This window comes from Malaclemys terrapin, chromosome 2, assembly GCF_027887155.1.
Source record: "Malaclemys terrapin pileata isolate rMalTer1 chromosome 2, rMalTer1.hap1, whole genome shotgun sequence".
Taxonomy (NCBI): Eukaryota; Metazoa; Chordata; order Testudines; family Emydidae; genus Malaclemys; species Malaclemys terrapin.
Window position 1 is genome coordinate 196,994,983 of NC_071506.1, and position 7,580 is coordinate 197,002,562.

General features: G+C 52.2%; 1 pseudogene; it reads right to left on the minus strand.

Moving 5' to 3' along the window:
* Positions 1–392: 392 nt before the first annotated feature.
* LOC128832152 (protein FAM200A-like) lies at positions 393–7,082 on the minus strand (annotated as a pseudogene).
* Between the last annotated feature and the right edge of the window lie 498 nt (positions 7,083–7,580).

The window sequence follows — 7,580 nt, forward strand, 5'->3', positions numbered from 1 at the left end:
AACAGGATATTGGGCTAGATGGACCTTGGTCTGACCCAGTATGGCCATTCTTATGTTCTTATGACCTAACAGAATAGAAGCACAAATAAGGTGCTTTGCACATTCTTGTCTTTTTTATGATTGTTTCTTTTACTTCTTTGATAAAAGTGGTTGTCTGTACAACAATCCTGAAGTAAATTTAAAAATGCTTTCACATAATAGAAGTCCAAATAATAATGAAAAAACATATCTGCAAATTGTTCCATTTTTTAAATTTCAGAAACAGACAAAAAAAATCAATCCAATCCAGTAATAATAATATTAACAACAAACAATCTTATTATTTTGTATGTTAGAAATACAGTATGATGATAAAAGTTCTGGGTTTTACCACATCCATTGTGTGGATCAGATTACTTGCAAAATCTCAGCAGCTTTTTGAAAGGAAAGTCTGCAGGATCTCGGATCTCCTGTGACATTAGAAGAGAAGCTTCGAGGTTGGCATCAGTGAGGTGGTTTTGGTACTTGTTTTTCAGGAAATGAAGTGCACTGAATGCTCTGTCACAAACACAGTAGTAGAAAACAGGGACAAGAAAAGCAAAGCAACTTTAGCAAGGGACTTGTAGGTGTCCTCAAACAGGTACACGTTACTCCAGAACTCCTGTACTGTAACAGCAGGCTGACAGAAATATGTTTTCATTCTTGAATCTTTGCACATTTTCAGAATGAGTAATTTGAGATTCCTTAAATCCAAAGGGTCAAAGGAAGCTAATCTGTCCTTTTTTTTTAAAATCTATTTATTAAAGGAGTTTAAATAAAAGGATTTTGCCTGGTTGGGAAAGATTCCTTTGCAGGACCAATGCTTACAGAAGTGTTTAGAGGAGAAGTTGGTGCCTATGGGCTGAATCATGGGTGCTGATGGAACTGTTGATGCGGGCATTGGAGGATTAGAGAATGTGTGTCTGTTGCAATGGATGGCAAGCTTACTGGAACAGCAGGAGGAACCTTCCTCTGCAATAATCCTATCAGCTCAAAAGTTGTAGTGTTAATAACTCGTAATTGCCATTGTTGCTTTGATTGCCAGCATATCATTTTGAAGATCCTTTATAGCTCTTTCAAGTGACCTATTATCTTTGGTTGGGAGATTCGCTAGACGATCATGGGTCCTTTGCAACAGGTCTTTACCTCCATCTGGCCCGTCTCGTAACTTGGATCTTCTGCGGTGGTCTGAGCTGCATCTACTGCTTCTGGATCCAGATTCTCCAATATCTCATCCATGGTGTGATCTGCTAGCTTGTCCATCGGTCGGTGCATTTGTGTCATCTGTAGTCTTGCTGCTTCCTGTTCTGATTGTCTTCTCCTCTGAGTTCCCTCCTGTATGGATGCTTGTGATGCGTGTTGTGACTTCGGACCCTTTGCTAATTGTAGTGCTTCTTGTATGCTCGCCATGATTCAACCTACGAAGTAGTTCGACCAAACACTTGAAACACGTGTCCTCTAGCTCAGTGTCCATCTGTGACGGGGTGGACTGGCCCCACACTGAGACTGAGAGGGTTAACCCTTCGCTGCTGGCAGAAGAAGCCACGTCCCTGAGGCTCTGCTGGGTATGCTCCAACCGGGAGTCAAGTGTAAAAGCCTGCAGAGCAGCTGCTCAGTCAAGGCTGGCGGCTGAGGAAGGAGGATACCCAGCGGAGGCTCCAGCCCAGGAGCAGTTGCGACCCTTACTGGAGAGAGCTGAGGAGCCAGGGACCGGGACCGGAGGCCGGCAGCTGTTGGAACCCCAGGGAGCGCCAGGTGCCAAAGAACCTGGAGACCCTGATGCCACAGGGACTGCTATGTTTGGAGAACTGGTAGGAAGTGACCCAGGGAAAGGAAGGGAGTGGTATCTCCCACTACTCTGAGGGCAGCGTTCTGCGGTAGGATTCCCTGCTGACCCGTGGTGGATCACACTGTCACTGACAGGGCCCTGGGTTAGAGCCCGGTGAAGGCGGGTGGGCCCGGGTTCCCCTACCGGGGGTCTCTAACCCCCCCCCTTTTTTGGTGACAACATAGTTCATCGACCCCTCTTTTACCTCAAGGAGATAGATAAACTCTGGCTGCTGTGCCGCACTATCCTACGAGGGGAAGAGAGTTTAGAGAGACTCTGGCCATTGGGCCCCACTGCTTTAGAAGTGCACTATAGGGACTCTGTCCACTAGGCCGCGCTATCCCACCAGGGGAAGAGAGTTTAGAGAGACTCTGGCCATTGGAACAGGCTGCTTTAGGAGCGCACTATAGGGACTCTGGCAGCGCTATCCCCCGGAGGGAAGAGAGTTTAGAGAGACTCTGGCCATTGGGACAGGCTGCTTTAGGAGCACACTATATGGACTCTGGCAGCGCTATCCCCTGGAGGGAAGAGAGTTTAGAGAGACTCTGGCCATTGGGCCCCGCTGCTTTAGAAGTGCACTATAGGGACTCTGTCCACTAGGCCGCGCTATCCCACCAGGGGAAGAGAGTTTAGAGAGACTCTGGCCATTGGGACAGGCTGCTTTAGGAGCGCACTATAGGGACTCCGGCCGCTAGGCTATGTTATCCCACCAGAGGAAAAGCATTTAGAGGGACTCTGGCCATTGGGCCATACAGCCGTGACTACTGGGGAAGTAGTAGAACTGACGTAGACGCAGGGAGGCGGGGTTAGCCTCGCCCCCCCCCCTTGAATCGAAGGGGTTGACGAGGTACCAAACCCGCCACACCATCTAACATACTTTTTTTAATGTTTGTTTGCGGCTAACAAAGCTGAACCAGAATTGTTGAATGGGTCAGTCACAAAGGTGCACTGATGGAAAAAGTTTTCCTCACTGAAACGATTTTCAAGATCCTCCGCGAGGATACTCAGGTTTTTCGGTTACAGCTGAGCCAACTTTTTGCTGCACATTCTCATCCTGACAGCTGAGAAACTGACTAAGCTCCTAAAAAACTGAAAAGTCCTGTTCCTCTTGTAGGTGCTGGACTATGTCAGTGATTGTCATTCTAAATGTATTAATTATTTCAATATTAAATATTGTTAGCTGAGATTTCTGAAGCTTCAGGTTCAAGGAAGCAAGCTTTGGTAAAAACTCTTTCAAAAAGAGCAGGCAACCATGTATTTCTGGATCTTGTCGTTTTTGGACAATTTTGGTGAAACTTTATTCAGAACCTCAACAAGTTCTTTCGAGAGCTCAAACAGCCTCTGTACACTGTCATTAAAACTAAGCCAGTGGACTGGTTTGTAATTCAGCAGCACCCTTGTGTCTCACAGACCACTTCACACAGAGCTGTAAATTTCCCTTTATTGACACTGCTGGTGTTGACAGCGTTGATGCATTTTTTCACTATGGATTTAACCTCATCCGTACTTCTTGGTGGGCAAAACAGTGAAACAAAAGAAGTTTGAGTGCACCTTTCTTGGAAGCAGTTCAGCACTCCTACTCATGCACTTTGCATAGCTGCTGCCCCATCAGCTATCAAACCGCAGAGATTGTCAAAGCTAACATGGCACTCCTGCATTCTCGCCTGAACGCATTCAAAAATGTATTTGCCAGTAGGCCTACGTCTAAGGCTCACCTGATATAAAACACCTTCAGAAAAACAATGGCAATCACAGTCCAAAAAGCGAACGTATATGATTACCTTCAGATTCATCTTGACATCAAGGCTCTCATCCAAGCACAGACTATAGAAAGGGCTTGCTGTGACTTTTCCAGCTATTTCATTTTGTAGAAAATTCTCCAGATCTCTTGTGGTCCTCTGTAATGTGTCATTGCTCAGTAGTATCTCTCTGAAAAGCTTACTTTCTGGTTCTACAGTCAGAACAATTTTTTTCAGTTCTCCATCGCTGAATGGTTTCCTGGCTTGCCCCAAAAGTAGTGCAACTTTAAAAGTAGCCACTCGAATCTAATCCTCTTTATTGAAAAAATCTTTGAGCCGCCACTGTTGTCTTTCAAACTTGGTTTTTGCATCATGTAACAGCTTGCGCCTCTGAAACTCAATGTGGTAATTCTTTTCAAGTACCCTTGCATGAGGGCTATAGTGATGTTACATTGCATAAATTTTGATTTGATGAATTTCTCTCTTACAAACAGCGCACACTGTAACTTGCTCAGAAATGGAATCAGATGGCTTCAGAAACACAAGAAACTGCATTTCCCACTGGTCTTGAAATGTTCATTTTTCTTCCTTTCATGTTCTGCTTTTCTTAGCAGGAGGTGGCTCCTGTGGGACCATCCCTGTATCACATTCATGGGCACAGGCGTGCGTAGCACATTTCATTAGGGTGTGCACCCAGGGAACCCCACCCTAGCCCCACCCCCGCCCTGCCCTAGCCCCGCCCCCATCCACTCCCTCCTACTTCCCGCCTCTGACTGCCCCCCTCAGCATCCCCAACCCCCCCTGCTGCTTGTCCCCTCCTGCCCCCTCCTGAGACCCCCCACACTGTAACTTCCTTCCTAGAATCCTCCCCCTACCTGTCCCCTGACTGCCCCGACCCTTAACCACACCCCTGCTCCCAGACAGACCCCCAGGACTCCCATGCCTATCCAACCGCTCCCCATCCCCTGACTGCCCCCAAGACCTTCTGGCCCATATCCAACCCGCCCGGCCCAGCCCCCTTACCACGCCGCAGCTCAGAACAGAGTCCCCACCAAATCCCACCCCCTGGACATCCCCTTGACCAATGGCGTGATGGCACTTACAGGGCGGGCACAGAGAGCGCCAACCAAGGTGGAGCGCAGTGGTGGAAGAGCGCTATGACTGATGTAAGTCAACAAAGGTCATGTGTAGCGCTGGGGAGGCAGTGATTGGCTGGGCGAAGGTAAGAGGGTTCTGTGTGGGGCAGTCTGGGTGCAGGCAGCTCAGTGGGGGATCTGGATGTACAGGGAGATTCCAGGTGCAGGGGTAATGGGAGTCTGCAGGGGGGACCAAGTGAAAGTGGTTGGAACTTAGCGGGGGGGGGTCTGGGTGCAGGGGAGGTGGGGTTCATTTGGGTGGGGGTCTGGGTGTAGGTGGTTGTGGCTCAGTGGGGAGGGTGTCTAGGGGGGCTCATTAGGGTGGTACAGATGCAGGGGAGGTGGGGTTGGTCAGAGTGAGGGTTTGAGGGGCCTGCTTAACAGGGGAGCCCCAGCTGCTGCCAAGGAGATCTGCATGCTGGGCCCCCACTTCCCCTATCCCCTTCTCTTCCCCATCCCATGCCCCTTCCCCACCACTCCATCTCCTTCCCATCCCACCCCCTTCTTTCCCCCCTGCCTCTTTTCCCCTGCCCTGCCCCGCCCCGCCCCACAACTCACTGTTGAACAAAATGAAGGATGGCTCCCAGCACACAGAAGGGAGCTCAACCAGCCCTAGGATGCAGAAGGTGGTGTCCAGCTGCAAAGTCCAGGAAGCTGAGCAGCACCTTCTTTTTTCAATGGGGCTGCAGCAACTCTGTGTTCATAGAAATGGGGGAGGGGCCAGTGGCGTGACCTTGCATCCCATGTGGCCCCCCAACCCTCACCTCTATTTGTGGGGTAATGCCCCCAAACTATGCCATGAACATTCCCAATCACACACCCCTGTTTCTCCTTCATTTTCTGCAGGGAAGCAAAGAACGCTGCAGGAGGGGGACCTGGGCTGTTTTCATTCCCTCTGGGGCCCAGGAGTACCCCACACAGACCCCCACTGCCCAGCACCATACCTAGAGACCCAGCGCCCCCGCCTGCCTGCCCCCCATCCACACTCACCGGCCTGCTGGGCGGGGGCTATTTGCCTTGCCTGGGCTGAGCCAGTGTCACAGCTGGGGTTGGTGGGGGAATCAGAGTGGGAGGGGGCCTGCCCCCCTCATAACCTCCTTGCCTGGGGCCCAGACAAGCCCTCTCGCCCCCCCCCCATGCTGGCTGAGAATGACCTGGCCCCTGCACTGGTCCCAGGCGGCTCAGCCCCAGGAGGCGGGGCAGGCTGATCAAGCGGAGCTGGAGCAGCTCCCTCCCCCCCCCCCCGCTGGGGAGGCGCAGTCAGGGAGCTCTAGCACCGCCCCCCCCCCCAGCTCCCATTGGCTGGGGTTCCTGGCCAATGGGCTGGGAACCAGGTCAGCGCTGGGAGGGAGGCAGCAGGCAGCGTTGCCTCTGCTGAGACTCTCCCTGCACGCAGGGACACTGGGGAGCGGGGAGCTAGGGTGACCAGACGTCCCGATTTTATCAGGACTGTCCCGATATTTGCTTGTTTGTCCCACGTCCCGACCGATGTTAGGTCGGGACACTGGACAAACAAGGAAATATTCCAGAGTCTGGAAGTGCTCGTGCCCATCACCTGCCCTGACTCCGCCCCCTACTTCCCCCAAATCCCCGCCTCTTGGCTCCCTCCCCAAATCCCCGCCTCTTCCCCAGGCTCACCATTCCTCCTCCCTCCACAAGTGCTGGAGGGAGGCCCTGGAGACGCAGGGGGAGCGGGGTGCCGTGAGTGAGAGTCCGGCCTGGCCCCGAGCAGGCAGGACTCAGTCGGGCGGTAGGGAGAGTAGGGGGGCAGCCCACGGGGCCAGGCTGCGGCTCTTCTCCCCCCCTGGGCAGCGGGACTCGGGAGCAGCCGCTGCTACAGCTCCCACTGCCGCGGGGGGAGGAAGTGGCCATGGTGCTTGGCGGCTGCGGCTCCGGTGCCCAGGCCCGAACCGCCCGGGCCTGTTGCGGGGACCCAGCAGCACGCATGCTGCGCCCAGCCCCTGGCCAGTCGCGTCTGGGCTGCTGCCCAGCTGGTGCAATCCCTTTTTTTTTTTTCTCTGCCACCTTTTTTTTTTTTTGCCCCGCCCCCCGCCACGCCCCTCCCTGTGTCCCGATATTTGACCTGGGTGATCCCTGAGGTGAGAGCGCCCCACCCCCCGGCCCAACCGACCCTGCTCCCTGTCCCCTGACTTCCCCCGCCCCTTGTCCAACTCCCCTCAGGCTCCTAGCAGCGTCTGGCTCAGTGCGGAGCCATACACACAGCCCCGAGGGAGCATGCAGCCCTGTCCCCCACAGCTCTGACTGCCCTGCATTAGAGTGTGTACGGGCACATGTGGCACACCCCGTGCGAACGCTTATGTTCACGGGCACTGATTATTTGAAATACTTTCTGATATCCATTTGTGTGTCTTTAATTCTTTTGCCTTCTGCCACAAACAGTTTCAGCCTGCTCAAAAACCACACAGTGATTTTTGCCGACGATGAGGTTGACCAATAGCTGCTTGCGGAGCTACAGTAGTGGGAGATGTAAAAACACAATGTGAATATGTTTTGTGATTTGAAAGGAAACCACATCTATGTAATTCAGCTCTGCCTGCACTGTAGCAATATGTAGAAGGGAATGAGTCTGCATTATAATTTATGGTGTTTACAAGGCAACTTTAAAACTTTACATCTCAGCGATTGTTGGGGTGCTTTGGTCTGGTGCATAGGAGTATTTCGTCTTCTATATTTGGGGGAGCAGGGGTGGATGGATCTAACCAGGACTGAGCAGGGCCTTATGGGTGGGTGATGTAGACAACCGCCCATGGTGCCATGTTTGGGGGAGCACCAGGGACAAGAGGCAAGGAGTGGGGCAGGCCTGAGGTTCGAGGCTGTGGAAGGGAGATTGAGACAATG